Genomic DNA, 23618 nt, shown 5'->3' on the forward strand with positions numbered 1-23618 from the left:
ACAATAAAAGTTAAAGGGATCTTTGAAGCTTGACTAGTTTGCTCCGCTCCTCATTCTCTCATTCTTGTTGAACCAAGACTTCTATAAGCACTTGAATGCTACTACCCAAGGTGGTTGAAGGGATCTTTTCCAAGAGGGAAATCAACAATGGAAATAGAAGGGAAAAAATGGGAAACAAAGGGAGGTTTGGAAGAGAGAAAGTAAGTGAAAGAGAGAGAGATGTGTAAAATGAAAGGTATGTTGAAATGAATAGGTGAAGGGGGTATTTATAGGTGGGAGTGACTACTAAAAATAGAAAAAATTAGCAGCCATTAACTCCCCCCATTGCCGACCACCACACATGCACAAGTTGAAGATTTCAACTTGTTAGATTTAGCTAGGGGCAAATGTACAAAAACATGATAAGTGGAGGGGTTTGAATACAAATTCAATGAGAATTCAAGGGATGATTTGAAAATAAAATAATCAGCTAATTTGAGCTGATTGGGTTAGCATGTTGGACGGTTTTGGGCAACCCATTTGCTCTATTGGATTAGTCTTTTGGTTTAGCACAATTAGGCCTCCTTTCATGATATAATTAATAATAATTTTTCAACCCAAAATAAATTGGATATAATTAAAATTAATTATATTTTTATTAATATTCATCATTTGGATCATCTTAGGCTAAAAAATTAATTCGCCTCGATGCTTCAGAAATCACTTCCCGATTTTGAGCTTCTGGTAGTGTTTGCGAAGCTAATTTTCACCATTTATGCAAGTCTGTCAAAAATAAATTAAAATTTATGAAAATTTATTATAAAATTAATTAGAATTTAATATGTTAATAATTTAAGTACAATTTAATTATTTTATAATTATATTATATTTTTCAACAAGAATTACACCGAAACTGTATGAATCTGAGTTAAAAAGGGCATGAAAAAGTCTATATATTTTCGTGTTTCCACACCCTCAAACTTAATTCATTGCTCATCCCGAGCAATGCACAACTTGAAAAGAATTTCTTGGAAACACCTTTGAAAAATTCCTTCAGTAAATATTCTTCTCAAAATTATGAATTTAATATACTTATGCTCAAGAACAAAAATTTTGAGATTTATGCTACTTAAGTATACATATCATTCAAATTAATTTCAATTATTATTATGATAGAAAAAATAGACTAATTGCTTTCTCAATAAAGATATGTTAAATCCCTACCAATTTGATTTTATTCCCTTATTTAAGATTAAGCTGCAATCATTAAATTCAATTTATGCATTCATATGTTGAACATAGCAAATTCTTTCCACTAATGTAGGTAGCATAGAAACTTGAATCAATAGGTCTTTTAAATAGGTTGTAATGTGGCTAGGCTAGGGTTAGGTAGAAGATAGATAAATTTAGGCTAAAAACCCTAGACTTAGCTTGCATCGGACCTTCGAAATATTCACATTTAATACACCAACTCATTTTGCTTTTACATACTTTTTTGTACATCTAGTTCTTTCGAGTACATATGCTTTTTTTACACGAGTATTTTACTGTATTTACTACAATTTTTTTGAGCATTTGATACTTATTTTCAATTACCCCAAACTTATTTTCAAAGAATATTCTGAATAGACTGAGTCTAGTGTTTGAGACAATTTAAAGATAATTATGAGAGAAGTGATGGCTAAATATTGCAAAGGTTCAAATAAAATTAGGCCTTATAGTCTCAAAGTTGGGTTTAAAGAGATAAAAATTCATCAAGGTTGCTTGAAAGGCTCAAACGGTCCAAAAAGTTTGCCTAAATCATTTTCAACATTCCATGCTTCTTAAGATTTCGCCTCAAGAAATTACTAAGTCAATTTTAGAGGCTTAAACTTTCATGCATGCGTAGCTTTCCAAAGGAACTAAAAATTTTATGGCATGATTTACATGCTTTATTAAGAGTACATTTATTTCATAATTTAGCTAATTATAACAATTATTTAAATAATAGAACTTTATTCATATTGAAGTTTAGCATACTTAACAAAATTTCAAATTTTTGAACAAAATATAACCTAACCATAATTAAAAGAAAATTTTATTCTAAGAGGAAATAATTTCAATTTTTCGATCCCCCTACTTAAGATGAACAATCTCTTCATTGTTAGAAGTGAATAGATACTATACACCAGGTAGGATTCTAGAAAAGAGGAGGCAAGTCAATTTGACTACTTAAGCACCAAGCTCTCTTTAGGTCCAATCCTAGACATGTACATATCTATTGCCACACTTTTTATTTTGCAATTTGTTAATTTTTATTTATAATTTCCACCTCTTATTTTATTATGAAAGAAATAAAAATCCTAATAGAACCTAATCCTAAGAATATTAAATATCCTAAGAAAGAAAATGAGGTAAAGATCCCACATTTTTATTTATTTGCAGATCCCTCAGAATCTGACTAATCTTTTGCTCCATCTTCTTTGTTTTTGCATGAATTGCTTTGTTCCCTCTTAGATATTGGACTCCATGGTTCAAATACAGAATTTGGAAACTCAGGCACAAAAATAAACGGGTCATTGAATATTTTCGTAAAAGCGCTTCTAATTGAGTCATTCCGTATTTTTGAATATCTCCAGTAAGCTTGTTGCTACCATTGCATGTGTTGCATTAGGTCCATTAACTTTGACAGCTTATCACGAAGATCTAGGCGAGGCGGTTGAGTTCTAAATGTTGAGGTTGCCATGTCAGGTTCGGTTATTGGTTCTATTGGTTCTGCCTTATCAGGGTTTCAACTGACTGCATTGGTTCGGCCTCTGTGGGATATTCTTCTTCTTCTTCTTCTTTTGGATCCTCACTCAATTCAACTCGTTGCTGTAGAACAGAGTCTCCGGCTACTCGATAGAGGTTCCAATCTGTGATTGTGCCTTGGCTATAACCTGTCTTCTTTACGTTTGCAAGAATTTTAGCTTTCAAGCACAAAATTGTTATCGTAAAGGGGAAGTATGCTGGGTCAGAACGTCTAGCGGCACAATTTCGCATTTCTCTCAGATGATTTTTCCCACATCAATTGTCTTTGCCATTAAAATCAAGTATAACAAGACCATTCACTCTAATGAAATTGTAGTCCCATGTGAAATAGACATAAGGCTGAATTGAATGAAATAGAACCATACCTTCGCTAATGGTGTCAAATATTCTCTACAAAAGGTGTGAGTTCCATGTTCGACACTGTCCACTCAGCACCCATAACTATAAGTTCATCAAGAATTTCTTGTAATTTTTTAGCCGTAATATTTCTCATCAAAGAAGAATATTCGTCGTCTTCAAAATCAGGTAACTCAAAGAATTCATTAATAGTGTTTGAGCTTATTGGTACCTTGATTCCTCGGAAGGAAACTTCATTAATTCGCTTGAGGTCAAATTCACATAAAATTCAAGAACTAACTATTCATTTACACTAGGTTGTTTCTCACAAAATAACTTTCAATTAAGGGCTTTAGCAATTTGTCGAATACGCGCCACAAAATCAATGTAGTTGCTTTCTTTCAGTGTAAAACCTTTTTCCAGAAGCATTTGCTGATTGTTGAAGATGCTATTGTATCTCATTTTGGCTTCTTCACAGTGAAATTTGTTTTGTGATTCTTCAACTTGGACAGAGGCATGAGTTCTTTTGCAGGGTAAATTAACCTGAACATAAGATGGAAACAAATTTTTCTTAAAAATTCAATTTGCATAAAATATTAATGATTCAAAAAATTGAAGATTTGAATAATCAAATGAATTTGAAACTTAGCAGAAAAAATTTCTTACCACCTTTGTATAAAATTTAAGAACTCAATAAAATAAATAAAAGAATGTGAAGCTAAAGATGTTGATTTAGGGTTTGTTGGAAGGGTGATCGGTTCGTGCAAGGGTGCGTATAACTTGAAGAAAGGAACGACAACAACGCGCGGGGGTAGTAGTGACGCGAGTAGGGCTGGTGGGCAAGCATGGCGCGAGCAAGGGCTGTGCATGCGAGAGCAGCAGGGCTGGGACGCAAGCAGGTACGCAGGCAGCAAGTAGGTGCGTCGTGCGAGGCCTAGCGTGAGCGACAACAATTAGGGGTGTGCATTCGGTTAACCGACCCGAAATAGCTATAATCGAATTAACCGACCTTCCAAAATTTTTAACCGTTAACCGAACCGATTTTTTTTTAAAATTAACCGAACCGAAATTTTTTCAGTTAATTAGGTCGGTTAACTGAATTAACTGAAAATTGTATGATTTTTATTTTTGGTTAAAAATTAACCGAATTAACCGAATTAACCGAATTACTCGAATTACCCGAATTGAATCACTACATAATTAAAAATATTACATAAGTCTTTGAATCACTACATAATTAAACATAATTCTTGAGATTAACACATAGTTGAAATGTAAGTCTTTAATATTCTCCATTTATATCCATTTCTTCTCTCCAAAAAATCTCCATTTGCATTAAACCTAAAAAAAAAAAAAACTTGTGTAATTGGGTAGATACTTAAGAGTTAGACTTTAGTTTTATTTTTATTGGGTTGGTAATTGGGTAGACTTTAGTTTTAGTTCTATTGGGTTGGGTAATTTGGTAGACGTTAGTTTTAATTTTATTGGGTTGGGTAATTGGGTTGGGTTGGGTAATTTTATTTATTAATTTTTTTGGTTAATCGAAAAAATTCGGTTAACCGACCGGTTTCGAACCGAATTAACCGTTAACCAAAAAATCATAAAAAAATTAACTGACCCCCGACCGAAAAAATTTAGTTAACCGACCGATTAACCGAATTCGGTCGGTTAACCAAATTTTTTCGGTTTTACCCGAATTATGCACACCCCTAACAACAATAGCGCGTGGGAACTAGAGAGGGAGTTGCTGGGCAATGTTTCTGCTGGTGGTTAGGAGCTGCGGTACTAGGTGGTTTTGGATGCTAGGGTCGATGGTGGAACAGGTGTATGGGGAAATTAGATGAACGGTGTGAATAATGGATGAAGGATGTGGTATTTAAAGCGATAGAGGATATGAGTTCAATTAGAATTCTTAGAACAAGTTAATAACAAAATATTCTAAGTCCTAATTCCATTCAAAGTTAATAACAATTAATAATTAATATGATGTATATTAAAATATTATTTGCTATTACATTATTTAGTGAAATAAAAACTCTAAATTAAAATATGATAAAATTTAAACTAATTCTAATTCTATAAAAATTTATAATAATTAATATACATTATAATAAATATAATTATATATTAGTTATTATCATCTTATTTATTAAAATTAAATTAAAAAAATTTATTTTAGCAGCTTTTAAAGATATTTACAAAAAGAGACAGCTAATTTCAATATTTACAAAAAGAACAACCAAATTTTGCAAATAATTCAATTAAGTACCTGAACTTAAAGAAAATTTGAAAATTGAGCTGTAATTAAAACTTGGATCAAAATTGACCCTTTGATTTGAAAAAATAAAAATTTATTTTGCCATTTAGGGAATAATTTCTCATAAGATTATATTAAAATCAATTCCCAAGAAAGATTGGAGGGGTCACAAGCAGTTTCGCTTAAGTTCCAATCTCCTAGATAGAATTTATTTTAACATACTATTCCTGGAAATATACCCGAAGTCATTTATTTAAAAAAAACGAGAAGAATTAAGTATTCGATAAAATGAACAAGACTTTATCCTGCTCAATTTTATCTCCTCGAGTAATGTTTTAAGTGTTGAGCATTAACTCAAAAATTACCTCCCTTATCTTGAAGTTGGACAACTCCATATGGAAAAACTTGCTGAATCGTAAATGGACTGGACCAACGTGATTTCAACTTACCGAGTTCTCAAACTCGAATGTGCTTATCATGCCATCTTTTTAATCTCTCATTGAATAACTTGGCATTTTCATATGAGAACATTTGGAACTCTTTTAACTCATTAAGTTGAAGCATCCATTTTTCTTTAGCAAACTTAAGATCCAGCTTGAGCTATTGGAGAGCCCAGTAAGCTTTATGTTCTAACTCCAAGGGCAAATGACAGGCTTTCCCAAAAACCAACCTATAGGGTGACATCCCTAGAGGTGTCTTGTATGTTGTCCTGTAAGCCTATAAAGCATCGTCCAATCTTTTGGACCAATCTCATCAGTTTGGACAAACTACTTTATTGAGTATGCCTTTTATCTCTTTGTTTGCTAGTTTAGCTTGCCCATTTGTCTGCAAATGGTAGGCTTTGGCAACCTTGTACTTCACTCAATGCTTATCAAGTAACCATTTAAACCATTTGTTCACAAAATGGGACCCTTCATCCCTAATGTTGGCCCTAGTAGTACCAAACCTTGTGAACACATGTTTCTACAAAAACTTCATCACAACCTTGGCATCGTTCGTCGGATATGCCTCGACCTCAACCCACTTAGATACCTAGTCTACTATTACCAGTATTTACTTGTGACCAAAAGACGAAGGAAAAAGACTGAGAAAGTCAATACCCCAAACATCAAATAATTCTACCTCAATCATGTTTGCTCAGGGCATCTTATTTCTGTTGGTGATGTTTCCAACCTCTTGGCATCGATCACAACTCTTTACGTAAGCAGACGCATCTTTGAATAGCGTTGTCCAAAAGAACCCCGCTTGCAATATTTTGGCTGCAGTATATGTACCTCTGAAGTGTCCCACACTCGGAGTTGTGTGACAATGATATAAAATCTCATGTACTTCATCTTCTACCACGCATCTTCTGATCATTTTATCTGTACACTTTCTAAACAAGTATGGTTCTTCCTAGAAATAGTACTTCACATTGTGAAGAAAAATTTTCTTTTGTTGATATGGCTTATCAATCAGCATCAAACCACAAGCTAAATAGTTAGCAAAATCAACAAACCAAGAAGTATTATGGACATGATTTACCTTAAGTATGTGCTTGTCTAGAAATGTCTCTTGAATGGGTATAAGTGGAGAATCTCCTTCTTGCAGCTCCAATCTGGATAAGTGATCTACTACTTAATTTTCTATTCCTTTTCGATCTTGAATTCCTAGATTGAATTCTTGGAGTAGAAGTACCCATCGAATTAATCTCGGCTTGGCATCTTCCTTGGTAGGTAAATACTTAATTGCTAAATGATCCGTATAGACAGTCATTTTGGTACCTACAAGATAAGATCGAAACTTGTCAAAAGCAAACATAATAGATAGTAACTCTTTCTCTATTATCGTATAATTCAATTGAGCTCTCGTTAGAGTTTGACTTGCATAGCAGATGGGACGAAAAACTTTGTTCCTTCACTGGCCCATCACAGCTCTTATCATGAAGTCACTAGCGTCCCACATCAATTCAAATCGCAAAGCCCAGTTCGGTGTGACGATGATTGGTGCCAAAACTAACCGACTTCTTAAATCATTGAAAGCTCTTAAACACCCATCATCAAATTTTAACATAGTTTCCTTCTCCAATAATTTGCATAAAGGTTTAGTAATTTTGGAAAAGTCATTGATAAATCTTTGATAAAAATCGACGTGACCCAAAAAGCTCCTAATACCTTTTACAGATGTTGGAGGTGGGAGTTTCTCAATAACATCTACCTTTGTTTTATCAACCTCGATCCCTTGTTTCGTTATTCGGTGCCCTAAAACAATGCCTTCTCGTACCATGAAATAACACTTTTCCCAATTAAGTAAGAGGTTTGTTTCTTCGCATCGCCTTAGTACCTTAGCTAGATTGGACAAGTAATCATCATATGCATCTCTGAATACTGAAAAATGATCTATAAGAACTTCCAAATACTTTTCAACCATGTCAGTAAAAATAGACATCATACATCTTTGAAATGTAGTAGGTGCATTACATAAACCAAATGTCATGCGTTTAATTACAAATGTACCGTACGAGTATATGAATGTTGTTTTGTGTTGATCCTTCGGCATTACTGTGATCTAATTATACCCCAAGTATCTATTGACAAAATAGTAATAGTCTCGCCCTGCGAGTCTATCCAGCATTTGATCCAAAAACTGTAAAGGAAAGTGGTCTTTCCTAGTCGCTTTGTTTAATTTCCGATGATTGATGCAAATTCTCCATCCCGTAACCGCTCTGGTTAGTCTCAACTCATTGTTTTTATTTTCTATGATTGTGATACTTCCTTTCTTTGGCACGCATTGGACCGGACTAACCTTTGAACTATCTGAGATGGGATAAATTATACTCGTATCTAGCCATTTAATGATTTCTTTCTTTACCACGTCCTTCATGATGGGGTTTAGTCTTCGTTGTCCATCAATCGTCTCTTTCTTTCCATCTTCCAGTATGATATTGTGTATGCATACAGATGGACTGATGCCACGAATATCGGCTATAGCCTTCTTAAATTGTTTCAATACTAGGATGAGTTTCTCTTCTTGCTCTTCGATCAACTTTGCTGAAACAATCACAGGCAAAATAGAAGCGTTACCTAAATAAACATATTTTAAATTTTAGGGAAGTACCTTCAGTTCTAATTTAAGTGGCTCCTCAATTGACGCTTTTGGCTGGGTATAATCTCTACTTTCTTACTTCAAAGACTCAAAGCAGGATTGCAATAAAATCCCCTTTGATTAGCTTCTAGTAAAGCTAAGTATTCCTCCCCTCTTCATCACTTGGAGGATCTGACGTCAAAATTTGCTCTAATAGGTCATCAACAAAGTTGAGTTCCTTTTTCATGACTAATTCCTTTAACTCAGATACTGCAGAACAATTATCAACTATGCCAAGAATTCGCATAGAATTAAAAACATTAAATGTTACCTGATCGTCTTAAACATGCATAGTAAGATCGCCTTTCTGCACATCGATAAGGGTACTTCCAGTTGCTAGGAAAGGCCTTCCTAGGATGATTGGCACTTCTTTATCTGCTTCAAAGTTTAGAATAACAAAGACAGTAGGAAAATTAAATTTGTCTACACTTACCAATACATCCTCGATTTTTCCTTCTGGATGTGCTAAAGATCGATCTGCTAATTGAAGTGTAATCGTAATAGGTCTAACTTCACCTATCCCCAACTTCCTAAATATGGACATGGGCATCAAGTTAATGCTTGCACCCAAATCACATAGTGCCTTACCATAATAAGTTGCTCTAATATTGCAACTTATGGTAAAACATCCAGGTTCCTTCAACTTTGGGGTAGTTTGTCTTGAAGATATGCACTGCATTCTTTCGTCAAGACTACCGTCTCAAATTATCTAAGTCTCCGTTTCTTGGACAGGATATCTTTCATGAATTTGACGTAGTTCGACATATATTCAAGCGCTTCTACCAACAAAATGTTGATATGAAGTTGCTTGAGTACATCTAAAAATTTCTTGATTTGGATGTCTTGTTTCTGTTTTTGAATCCTTCGAGGGTAGGGTGGTGGAGGATTCTTTACTGGAACTAGTTGATTCATCTTTTATGGCAGTTCCGCATCTAACGAAGTTGTTAGTTTATCAGAATTGACTGGTTCAGAAATTACCTTATTGGGTTTTGCAGATTCTGGTCTTGGTGAAGTTGGAATTTCAACATTTGGTTGAATTTCCACTGAATCTTAAGCATCCGCTAGCTCCTCTTCAACTTTGACAGTGTTAGGCTCTAATGTCTTTCTGCTCCTCAATGTCAATGTTTTATAATGCTCTTTCCTCAAATTTTTTGGATTCTCCATATCACTAGGCAAAGCATCTTGTTGATCGTTTCTGAGTTCAATGGTAAGCTAGCCCATTTGGTTTTCCAAGGTTTCCAATGTGGCTTATTGACTTTGGATTAAGGCATCATTTTTGGCTATGTATGCCTTCAACAAGTTTTCTAAGCCATTGGAAGATTTAGCTTGAGGTTGCTTCTAAACTTGTTAGGTAAAAATAGGTGGCTAGGTCGGTCTAGGTTGGCCATAAGTGTTACTGGGTCCAACCCCTTTGTTACTCCAAGAGAAATTAGGGTGGTTTCGCCAATATGGGTTATAAAAATTGGATTGCAGTCCTTGCCTTCCTCGATTTTGGTTCTGGTTACCTATATAATACACAAATTTTAGGTTTGATGGACATTCTTCGAACGAATACCCTTCCTCATAATAAACACAGACCACATTTTCAAATTGATTTGGGGGCTGAGCTGTAAAATTATTAAACCCGTTAGTAGTAAAGTTTTTGAGTATTGAGGATACCTGAGATGCAAGTGAAGTGACAACATCCACTTCATGTACTCTAGCTACTCGTCTTCCTGACGCTACTTAATTGGTTGGCCATTGGTAGTTGTTGCTAGCAATCCTCTTAATGATTTCATAAGCCTCGTCATAAGACTTAGAAATGAAAGCATCATTAGCAGAAGCATCCACTACCATCCTCGTGTAGGCATTCAGACCGTTATAGAATGTCTCTAATTGGATGCAATGAAGGATTCCGTGATGAGGGCATCTTCATAATAATTCTTTAGACCTCTCTCACGCCTCATACAAGGACTCGCTATCCATCTATTGGAAGGTAGTAATCTCGTTCCTCAACTTAGCATTTTTGCTAGGTGGGAAGTACTTCACAAGAAATCTTTCTGCTAACTCTTGCCATGTGGTAATGGAATTTGGTGGCAATGAGTTCAACCAGACTCAAGCTCTGTCCCTCAGTAAATATGGGAACAACTTTAATCGTAGTGCATCTTCAGGTACTTCAGCTAATTTGAAAGAATCATTCACTTCCATAAGCAATCTTAAGTGAAGGTGAGGATCTTCGGTAGGCATTCCACTGAATTGTCTCTCTATCTGAAGCATCTGGAACATGATTGGCTTCAGCTCGAATTGTTGTGCCTCGATTTTGAGTCTCCTAATACCTGGATTAAGATCATGAAATACTAGTACGACATACTGTCTTAGAGCTCTATCCCTATCATCAATAATAAGGATAGGATTTTGAGCAAGGTTTGCATCATTTTCTTGATTTTGGTTTTCGAAATTCATTTCTTCGGTCCTTCTTTAGTTCACTTGTCTTCTTCGTTGTCGAAAATTTCTTTCAATCTCAGGATCTACAAGGAGTAAATCGACAATTTGATCAATACTCATAAACACGTGAAACCAACATAGAAAAATTGACTAAGTTAAAATAGAACAAAAAAATAAACCAAAATGCGAAATTAACAATTTCATAAATAATGACTTTTTAAATTAGTCATCGACAATGACACCAAAAACTTAGAACGATGGAAATGTGCAAGTGTACACAATCGCAACAAGTAATAAAGTGACAAGTAAATGTCGAGTTATCGTACCTACAAGGACTGTGAAAGAAAAATATTTATGAAATGAAATTCAAACACTTTGGTGATTAAAAATATTTTGATTTTGAGGAAGTGGTTAGAAACTAAAATTTAACTAAGTAAAATAAAATAAAAAAAAATAAAACTTCCAATACACGATTTCAAAAGATGGTTTTAATCAAGATGACATAATTGCGTTAGATTAATTACATTTCTTAACTGAATATTACCAAAAAAAATTTAATGTTGTTACGAATAAATTCACGACAACTTGGTAATTTGTTAACTATAGCACATATAGACTTACTACATTAACTAATCTCTTGGACATGTCACTATGCCAATTCAAACAATTAATCAATTTAAATAAGCAAGTAAAAGATTAAGTAAGGTAACAATATATTTCTGCATTGAAACAATTTAATCACAATAATCTTGCAAGTTATGCAAGGCTAATGTACCGTTTAATACCGTCGCTAATTTAACCCTCAGCTACCTTAGAAGATTAAACATGTATGATTAAGTATTGTCTCAATTAATTACAATTTCAACACGATTAATAATTAATTCATTAGTTACCTTATAATTATAATGCAAGTATAATATAATCATGGTTTTACTTAATCAAACAATTTACCAAGACCCATAATAACACAAACATAATTTTAATAACTTAAGTAGACGAAATGAAATCAACCTAACACAAATTAAATTTAAGCCATGTTAATTAAACTTAGAATAAAAAAATAACAAATATTCATAGACATGTTCATAACAACAACAATAAAAGTTAAAGATAGGAAACTAGAATCAAATCCGGTGTTTCTTTGAAGCTTGACTAGTTTGCTCTACTCCTCCTTCCCCGCTCATTTTTTTTGAACCAAGACTTCTGTAAGCACTTGAATTTTGCCACCCAAGGTGGTTGAAGGGCTCTTTCAAGAGGAAATTGTCAATGGAAATAGAAGGGGAAAAGTGGGAAACAAAGGGAGGTTTGGAAGAGAGAAAGTGAGTGAAAGAGAGAGAGATGCGTAAAATGAAAGGTGTGTTGAAATGAATAGATGAAGGGGGTAGGTGGGAGTGACTGGTAAAAATAGAAAAATATTAGCAGCCATTAACTTCCCCCATGGCTGGCCACTATACATGCACAAGTTGAAGATTTCTACTTGCTAAATTTAGCTAAGGGCAAATCTACAAAAGCATGACAAGTGGAGGGTTTGAATGCGATTTCAAGGAGACTTCAAGGGATGATTTGCAAGTCAAATAATCAGCTAATTTGAGCTGACTGGATCAGCTTGTTGGATGGTTTTGGGCAGCCCATTTGCTTGATTGGATTAGTCTTTTGGTTTAGCACAACTAGGCCTCCTATCATAATATAACTAGTAATAATTTTTAACCAAAAATAAATTGGTTATAATTAAGAGTAATTATATTATGTATTAATATTCATGATTTGGAACGTCTTAGGCTGAAAAATTAATTCGCCTTGGTGCTTCAGACATCGCTTCCCAGTTTGAGCTTCTAGTAGTGTCTGCCGAGCTAATTTTCACATTTTGTGCAAATCTGTTGAAAATAAATAAAAAAATTATGAAATTTTATTATAAAATTAATTAAAATTAAATATGTTAATAATTTAAGAACAATTTAATTATTTTATAATTAAATTATATTTTGGACAAGAATTACACCGAAACTGCATGAATTTGAGTTAAAAAGGGCATGAAAAAATCTATATATTTTCGTGTTTCCATGTATCTGGCATAAAGAAAACTCTATTTATAGCTTGAATGGTCTTTCATTTGTTCTGTTATGCATGATTGGTGTATACTTGTTAGACTCAAATTATGTAGTAGTTTTGGAGGTTTAAGATGCTACTCTTACAAACTGCTAGTTTTGGCATGACGTGGTACTAGAAAGTGTGAAAGCTTAATGAAGGGTTTGTGTCAGAACTCCAAAAAGAGATGCTAGGTTTCATGTGTGGTTGAACATGATATTTTTATTGGGTTAACATCAATTAGACCCTTTTTATTTTTATAATTTTTTCGTTTAGATCCTTTATGCCTAAAAAAATATCAATTATATCTCAAAACTTTCTATTTATTATCACTTGCTTATTTGGGTTTAAATTGATGATAAGATTCCAAAAATACCTCACAATAGATTGAGAGTTTAATGGGTGTAAATAGAAATTTTTTGAAGTTTAAGAAGTCTAGGTGAAAAACATGCTAAATATTTATTACTATCTGTTAAATGCAACCAAATATAGATACGCAGACATACTCACAAAAAATAATAAATACACTTAAGAAAAGAGATAATACAACTAATACTAAATTATGTATCTAATACCATTTGTTAAATACAACCAAATATATAATTTTTTATTGAATTTTTCTGTTTGTCTTATTTTTAATTTTTTTTCATTTTAGGGTTTGGAGTTTGAGATTTTGAGTTTAGGGTTTAACATCCCTATTCTTCTTCGTTTCAATATGAATACAACCATTTCACAGGAGTTTTATGAAAAAAAATGTCAAAAGCCCTTTATTGGATTTGAATTGATTACTTTCACCTTAACATGGTGTTACTCTACCACTGAGTTAAAAGGGTCGTTCGATTCAATTACTGAATGAATTAGTAGATGGATAAGATCTATTTATATATATAAGTATATGCAGTAGACTCATAGTGGCTAGTAGCTCTTAGGAATGAGAATTCTAATTACTTAATGTGTAAAGGGTAAAATGGTTTTATTGATATTGGGTTTGATAAATATCAATGCAATGAATTATTTCAAGGCCATTCATAATTGGCTTATCAGAGCGGGACGAAATTCATTTATTTGATTAATAAATTTACCTTAGGAATTCAACATATATCCAATCTATTTTATCAAAACATGTGATGAAGGGATTTGCTTTGTCCACTGCACCAAATTTTTAGAAAACAAACACACACATAATTTTCATTAACTTCTTGTTACCTTTTCCAAAAATTCCCGATTTACTTTTTGTTAATTTATCAGCTTAGTGTGAGATAGAAACATGCTTATCTCGTCATAATAATGAGTGAATCAATGAATGAAAGTGGAGAAAATGAATGTTAACTCCTTTTTTTTTATGTTTATGTTAAACCAATCATTGATAAGTAAAAGTCTGAATTCAAATAGATAAGGAACTGAAATTTGAAGCATTGGGTATATGACTTCTACAATGTGTAGCATCATTCACAATAGTGAAATTCATAGCTTAAGACATGGGTAAATGATATCTCCTTATTGGCATTATGTGATGGATGAAAAGTAAACATTGTCATGGGTCATTGTCTTTGTGATAAATGACTTGATTACTATTTGATAGTAATTGACTTTTCAAGAAGGAAGATGTACTAGTTACCATGAGATAAAATAAGATCATATTGAGAGAGCGGATTTATCCTAAAGAGATTAAGGATATCCTATGAGGGCAACACATTTATGAAAAAGTTATTGGACGAGGACTAGTCAAATTACTTTTGTAATGGTATGTCATTAGGGAGAGCTTAGTCACGATACTATAGTGTTATGGCTTCATGACTAAATGAATTTATAATTAATAGGCAAAAAGCTGGAACTTAAATTATAAATCATTTAAGCCCTAATCACATATGTCCAATCGATCCCTCCTCTAGCTCATTGATTCCAAAAATGAATTGCATGTTCAATTAAATGAATAGAAATGGATAGAAGTGATAAAGTTTGAGAAATGGGAAACATTTGGAAATGAATGTGGTTTCCTCGGAAAATAGAAATGACCTGAAAAATTAATTTATGATATTTCAAATTATTGATTAATTAATTAATTAATTAATTAATCGAAGTTTGAAAATGGAATTAAATTAATTGGTTATATTGAAATCGTTAAATGTAGAAATATTAAATATATTTTATCATAGATTTTATTAAGGTAAAAGTGTTATTATTTTAATACAATTAGAATTGGGTTGAGAAAAGTATTTAATTGGAAAATTAATTAATTAATTAAAATTAATTTATAATGATTATTTTGGAGAATAGAAAAACATGTATTGAGTTGGGTTGAATTATAAAATATTGGGTTAAAAGTCTAAGAAGTAATTATAATTGGACCCAATACGGGAGAGGCCCAAAAGACTCTCATGCTATTACATGGGATGACAAACCCTAATATATTTAACTAGGGTTGCCGCCCCTTTCTATCCTATTGGACTAGGATTTTTTTTTATTGAAATAGACTTTCACTAATTCAACAAGGATTTCACTTCTTCTCTCAATAATTAGATGGCATCGATAAGGCTAAGCACACACAACATTGAGATATTGTTATTCTTCCCAAAAATAGTGAGAATTTATTTTTTAAGTATAAATTCTATTTTTTGGAATAACAATTATATCGGTTTCTATTAAAGAGAGGATTTACTTTCTTATTTAAAGTAAAGTAAACAATTTTTGGTTTTGTGTTTGACTCGAATTTGTTCGAGCCCACATTTGAAGCAATCGTGGTATGAGAATAGCAAAGAAGGTCGTTCGATTGAAAGTTAGGAACGACAAGAATCCGTCTAGCCAAAAACACATGTGCAATTTTGGTAAAAGGTTTATTGGTATAAATATCATAAATCGGCTTGGTTTCCAAATTTTAAATTTTTTGTTGTGCAAGAAAACCGTTTTCGAATCAGTTTTTTTCCAATATAATTCACTTTCAAGTTTTCCATTTCAATTAAATTGAATATCGTCTTATGGAATTATAGTAAAATGGACTCGGATACTCTAGTGAGTAAGTTGCTCACACAAGCTGACATTATATCAGGGTTCCTCAAACAAGCTGAAACGTATCAAGGTTGCTCAAACAAGCTGACTTATATTAGGTTACCTGTTCGGGTTAAACCTAAATTACATATACTTCAAGAATCTACAACAAATGCTAGACATCGTTAAAACATGTAATGTCCCTAATCAAGCTCGTGTATAACTCTATTGGAATGCCAAACATATCCTAACCTTTTACTAAGTTCACATGGGAATCATTTCCATATATATGTCATTACCAATCCCTGTACATGATCACATAATTCGTTTACATATCCTGTAATCAATCAACTTTCACATTTGTACCCTGTACTATTACACACGCACACAAAAAATGAAACACAAAATCACACACAGCATAAAATAAGCTATTAAGTTCCATATGAACTTACCTATTAGAAACATGAAAACAAGTTGATTCTTTAAGGACTAATCAACGATTTTAGCTTTTCTTCGATTAACTCCACTTCGATCCATTTCTTGATCTAAACAATTATTTTATAATACCAATCAATAACAAACATTTTTCATACTATGCTACGATATGCATGACCCTAGAAAAAATTACTTTTCGATTTCCCTCAAAATTTTCATTTTATTCAATTTAGTCTTTAAACTCGAGATAAACATAACTTTCTATTCCTAGCTTCAGATTAAAATCCAATTTCATATATTCTCATTAGGGACCTTAATTTATATCTCTAACATATTTTCATGACAAGTTTTACATTTATTTAATTTGGTCCCTAATGCCACAAAGTCAATAATAAGCTAAATTAACTTTACAATCTAGTCCTTTCATATTCTAAGCTTAAAATCTATCAATTACAAGCTTAATTCTTCAAGAAATCAACAATGGTAACTTTCTAAAATTTTAACAGTTTTACAAATTGGTATATGGGCTAGCTAAATCAAGCTTTCATGACTTCAAATCTATAAAAATTATAAGAAAATGATTTAAATTTACCTTCCAATTAATGGCCTAATGTTTCAATGGTTTGGAAGCTTCTCTTTTATTTTTCTTTCACTTTGGACGACACACACATGAAATGGAGAAGATGACACTATTCTCTCCACTTATTTAACTTACATTCTTGATTAAAATTTAATTAATTTGGTTTAATTAAACTTAATCAAGTTTAATTCCACTAATCCTAATGTTAATTAATGCTAATGGTTTCTCACATAATCATCCACTAAGATTCAATTACAAATGGTTTAATAACCATTTTGGACTTTTGGCTAATTGCTCTTTAGATCCTCAAGCTTTTGGTCAATTACAACTTTATAATAGTTAAACTTTACAATTTAGTCCCTAAGCCTTAATTAACTATCAATTCAACAAAATTACTAGACCAATCTTGGACTCAATTATAGAAATGGGGTTCCAAAACTGCATTTTTTATATCACTGAAAATCAGGTCATTACATCTTGTATATAGGAAATAGTGCGCGTGTGAGTACATGATAACTTATTAAGTTTCGAAGAAGTTGACTGGTTTTGTTTTAACTTATAAATAGGGATAAGGGTTTGTAGTTTTTCTCATCATTTCTTTCTTTAGTTTTATAGTTTCTTTAGTCTTTAACACTTTACCATTGCTACCATTGTTGGTGCAATTATTTTCTTTCTCGTCTGTGCTTCTGGAATGATTTTCGTTGGTAGGTCCAATTTTTCATTTTTCTTATATTTTTTTAAATTTTCATTTAAACTCTAGCGAAACATGGCCCCTAGATTATTTAGTATTTCCACTGAAAGAAAATCTCAACCAATCTCATTTATTTATTGATTAAATTCAATATTTAATCTTTTACTATATTCATTTCTTCTATTCTATATATTAAAAAAATAATTGTTAATATACCAGTTAAAAATAGTCACAATTTAAACTAAGATATATAAAAAAACAATATTTTATATAAAAAAAGTTACAACTGAAAAAAAATGTGGCATGAGTTTTAATCTTCTGCATTTAATATATAATTAAAAAATGAGTTTCAACCTTTTTAATAAAGGAAAATTTTATTTATTTTATAAAAGGAAAATGAATTACAATTTAAAAAATTGGCATAATTTTGTTAAAGGCACACTGGTGAGGAGCATGGGATTTTTGTTCAAGGGCAGAGGTAATTTTTGCCCCATTCTAATATCTATCAACTTTTACTTATAAATACCTAAATATATTCGTCTTGATCCTAGGAAATTATTAGGTAAAATCTTTCTACCACATAAATCATGAGGTTTCATCCAATACTTTATGAATATTATTTTTATATGTCATTGCTGATTAAAAAATTAAAAAATTATTTTCTCCTTCCTTCAACCAATTTTTTTTTATTTCATCCTTATTTTCATTTTTCATCTACAGATTTGATTTTAAGTTTTAAAATTTTAATTTTTTATTTTTTTTCATTGCTTTATTCATGCTAGATTTGTGTATTTAAAAATAAAAAAAAAATTTATGTTTTCTCCTTTCACCATTCTGCATTTGGAGAACTATGAAGAAAGCGAGTTCTTTTGATAGAAGCTAGAAGAGAATTCTTAACATAAAGAAGATGGAGATAAACTTGAGGAATTTATTCAAAAAATAACTTCAGCACTTGATCCTTTATAGAAGCTTACATACAAGGGAAAACATGGACATAAGACCCACCGACTAACCATTGAAATATAGATTAATTCCACAAAAGATTAAACAAACTATTTTGACTGACTGACTTTCTACAACATAGGAACCAACAATAACAGGCCAAACAAAACATTTAACGTGGTGTAGACATTCTCAACAATCCTTCCCTTAAACTGAAAGCACAAATCTAAAACTTTCAACTTAAACAACTCATTGTGCAACCCCTCACTCAATGTGCAAACACCCAACAACTTTCTCAACTTTATAGATCTCTCAACCTTGAGGGGCTTGGTGAAAATATCAGCAGCTTAATCCTCACTTCTACAGTAAACAGCTTCGATAATTCACTTCTTCATGAGATCTCTGAAGAAATGAAACTTCACATTTATATGTTTCATTCGTTCGTGCAAGACAAGATCCTTTAACAATTTTATAGTTGAGTTGTTGTCATAATAAATTGGAGTAGGTCCTTTCTGTGGAAAATAAACATCTACAAAAACGTTCCTTAGCCAAATTGCTTAACAAGCACATGTGGTGGCTGCAAAAATCTCTACTTCAATGGTTGACAGAGTAATAATTGGTTGTTTCTTAGATGACCAAGAAACAGCTCCTGACCCCATCATAAACACATACCCCGAAGTTCTCCTCCGATCATTTTTATCCTCGAAAAAGTCACTATCAGTGAAACCGATAAAATAAGACTCTACTCCTTTATTGTATAAAATCCTATAACTCGATGTCCCTTGCAAGTACTTGAGGATCCTTTTAGCAGCAAGAAAATGCATCTCTTTTGGGTGCTCCATGAATCTACTGATAAGACTGGCAGAGCACATAATATTAGGTCAGGTGGTTAAATACATCAAGCTTCCTACGAGCTGTTTGTACAGAGTGCTGTCAATCTTCTTTCCTATAGGATTTTTCTCCAATTTCAAACCCAGCTTAGTAGGTGTGGCCACAGAATTGTAATTCTTCATCCCGACCCTAGCCAAAATTTCCCCAACATACTTCTTTTGTGAAATAAAATTCCACAATTTGATTGATATACTTCAATATCGAGAAATAACGCATTAACCCAAGATTAGATATATCAAACTCCTTCATCATTGATTGCTTAAATTTATCAAGCATTGTCTGATCATTCTCGATATAAATTAGATGGTCCACGTATAAGCACATAATAACCATCTTCTCATCTTCAACTTTGCAGTAAAAAGTATATTGATACGAACATTTCTTAAAACCCGCCAAATTGAAATAAGCATCTATTCAACTATACCAGGCTCTAGGAACTTGTTTCAGCCCATATAGTTCTATTTTTAATATATATACTTTATGCTCACTTCCACATTTCACCTAACCAGGGGTTGATCGATGAATACCTGCTCTTCTAACTCTCCGTGTAGGAAAGCTGACTCCACGTCGAGTTATAAAATCAGCCATGAGTTTTGTGGTGCTAATGCCACCACTGATCTGATTGTCTCAAATCGAGCCACGAGAGTAAGAGCTTCTTTGTAGTCAACACCGAATTGCTGCTTGTAGCCTTTAGCTACCAAACGTGCTTTATACTTGTCAACCTTGCCATTCTCCTTGAATTTGGTCTTGTAAAAACCCATTTAACTCCGATTGGCTTGTGGCCTCTTGGAAGATCAGTTAACTCCCAAGTGTTGTTCTTCTCAATTGCAACAATCTCGTCATCCATTGCTTTTTGCCACTTCAAATCTTCGCTAGCATTTTTGAAACTTACAAGATCACAGTCCACAAATAAAGCAAAATATGGCTGAGGATCTTCATCTTCAAATTGATCCCCACTGACCACATAATCTTCCATCCATATCGGTATTCTTTTGATTTTTTTACTGTACCCATTCTGCTGATCTACTTCAGTTGTAGGTTGTTCCCATGCTGTTTCCTCGATCTCATCACTAAACTCTGATAGAATTTGCTTCATCTACTGGTTGTTCCTTTTTTCTTCCCACGACCAAAATGTTTTCTCGTTAAAAACTACGTCCCGGCTGATAACAATCTTCTTGGCAACAAGATTATATAGCTTGTAAGCTTTTGACTCATTGCTAATACCAAGAAAAACACACTTCTCAACCTTGTCATCGAGCTTTTTCCTCTTCTGGTCTGACACATGAGAATAAGCAACACACTTGAATACCTTAAAGTGACGCACATCCGGTTGTTGACAACACCAAGTTTCTTCCAGTGTCATATGTCTAACAACATGTGTAAGACTTCTATTCAAAACATGAACACTCTAGCTCACTTCCTCCGGCCAATTTTTTTTGAAACATTGCTTCTTTGTAAGAGACTTCGAACAACATTTAAGATTGTTCGATTCTTCCTCTCCCTCACCCTATTTTTTTAGGAGAATATGTTGCAGTAAGGTGCCTTTATATCCCATTAGATTCACAAAATCTTATAAATTCTTAAGAAAGATACTCTCCTCCCCAATCACTACGAAGAGCTTTAATTGATGTCCTATCCTTTTTTTCATCCAGCGCCTTAAAGCTCTTAAAAGCTGCAAAGGCTTCAGATTTTTTGTGCAAACAATAAAACCAACTCTTTCGTCTAAATTCATTTTTGAACGTTGTAAAATAACATTTACCTCCATTTGAAGTTGGATTTAGTGGTCCACAAATGTCAGAGTGAACCAATTCAAGCTATTGCGAGGCTTTCCAAGCTTTTCCTTTTGGAAAATTATCTCGGGGCATCTCAACACAATCTTTATATACTTATGAAAGATTATCAAATGTAGGGAGACTAGCAACCATATTCTTTTGTTGTAATGTTTGAAGTCTTCCAAAACTCAGGTGCCCATACCTGTAATGCTAAAGCCATGTCGAACTAGTCTTTTGTGTTGAAAAACAAGAGTGACAATGTTCAATATGCTAAATATGCAGTGGAAAGAGCTTATTAGTTGTCATGGCAAATTTAGCGACCAACCCAAGATTGCAGTCTTGGAACTTGCACACTCCATCCTTGATAATCACCTCATAACCCTTCTCTTGGAATTGACCTACACTAAGTAAATTTGACTTAGATCTAAAACATAGAAAACATCCAAAATACTTTGGACAGATGTGAACTTTGCTTGGATCTTAACCTTCCCTCGTCCCTGGACAGAAACAAGAGAGTTGTCACCTAACTTTACTGTTCTTCAGAATGTCTTATCTAGATCAGAGAATGTTGATCAGTTTCCACATATATGATTGTTATAGCCCGTATCAAGATACCATACATTTTTTCGAGTTTCCTTCTTCGTGTCATACACCATCAAAGGAGTAACTTCCTCCTTTTCCACAGTTGCTTCTAAAAAATTTATCCTTTCTCTGCCACGGCCTCTACTACGACCTCTGTTCATATTGGTATAACATTCACTACGATAATGAACATACCTGTGGCATTGAAAGCATTCAATCCGGGATTTGTCTATAGCTTTCGGCTTCCCATCAAATACGTGATGATCCCAACCATTCTTTCCCACATTTTTCTCTTCAACCCCATTTGAGTTTCTTCCTTTCCACTTGCTGTTACCATACCCAAAATCTTTTGGAGTCAGTATTGCCCGCAAAGCTTGGTTCTCCTCTTGCAGGGCAAATTTTGATCATGAATTATCAACAAGTTCTCCAGCTCATCAAGGGAAACTGTATCCAAGCCTCTTGCTTCTTCAATTGAGCATAAAACAAAATTATATTTCGGCAACAAGGATCACAAAATATTCTCAATAACAGCAACATCTTCAAGCTTGTCCTTATGAGTCCACATCCTACTTATGATTACCATTGTCCTGGAGAAATAATCTAAAACGATCTCTTTTGGCTTCATATGTAAGGTCTCAAAACCACCTTGTAGAGTCTGAAGCAGTGCACGCTTTTCCCTTGCATTGCCTTGATACTTCTTCTTCATGGAATCCCAAATATGCTTTGTTGTATCCTTGTAAAGAATTGTCTCAAGGATGAACGATCAATTGCTTGGAATAAATAGTTCTTGGCCTTTAAGTCTTTCAGCTTTTGTGTTTCCATCTCCGCCTTTTGTGCATCCGACAAATGGGTTCCAACTTCTGGCTCCTGAATTCCACCCTCAACGATTGGCCAATATTCTTTTGACCTCAAGAAATTTTCTATTAGCATGCTCCAATGATCATTAATGACAATCAAAGCGAGGAATAGATGGCTAGACGAATCTATCAGAATCATCCTGATGTTGTGACATTGTATCTGAAACAGACTGCACAAGATGCCCTCTCAACTTGGCTCTTATACCACTATTAGCTAGAAGAGAATTCTTAATACAAAGAAGATGGAGATAAACTTGAGGAATTCATTCAAAAAAATAACTTCAGCACCTGAGCCTTTATACAGGCCTACATAAAAGGGAAAATGTGGACATAAAACCCACTAACTGACCATTGAAAAACAGAATAATCCTACAAAAGATTGAACGAACTATTTTTGACTAATTGACTTCCTAAAAAAAAGGAACCAACAATAACATACCAAACAAAACACTTAACGTGGTGTGGACATTGTCAACATCTTTTGCTTCATTCTTTAAATCCAGGAAAATATTTAATAAGAATTAATAGATTTTCAAAAGTCAACAACAAGGGTTTAATGTATTAGAACAAGGGTTGGATATAATCTAATTCATGAGAGAAAGTCTATGGAATAAGTGAAAGAACAAATTCATCAGAATGAGTTTTTCAAGAACCAAATTCTTAATCCACAAATCTGACATGAATGAAGCAAAGGAAAAAAACTAAAAATACTCAAAATTTAAAATCTAATCTATAGAAGAAAATAAAGAAAAAAAAATGATTTCTCCTAATAATATTTTAAATATATTTATAAAATCTAGATGGTTCTTGTCGTAGAATGGTTGAAGGGAGGACAAAGCAATTTTTTTAATTTTTTAATCAACAATGACATGTAAAAATAATATTAGAT

The 23618-nt window shown here is 33.1% G+C and overlaps 1 non-coding gene across 1 annotated transcript; it reads left to right on the forward strand.

Annotated features, from left to right (window-relative positions):
• Positions 1-10376: 10376 nt before the first annotated feature.
• On the forward strand, positions 10377-10483 carry LOC121219652 (small nucleolar RNA R71). Its single transcript, XR_005916542.1, has one exon. It is a non-coding gene; the product is annotated as a small nucleolar RNA R71 (small nucleolar RNA).
• The last annotated feature ends 13135 nt before the right edge of the window (positions 10484-23618 follow it).

The sequence above is a fragment of the Gossypium hirsutum genome, chromosome D07 (genome assembly GCF_007990345.1).
Source record: "Gossypium hirsutum isolate 1008001.06 chromosome D07, Gossypium_hirsutum_v2.1, whole genome shotgun sequence".
NCBI classification, from domain to species: Eukaryota; Viridiplantae; Streptophyta; class Magnoliopsida; order Malvales; family Malvaceae; genus Gossypium; species Gossypium hirsutum.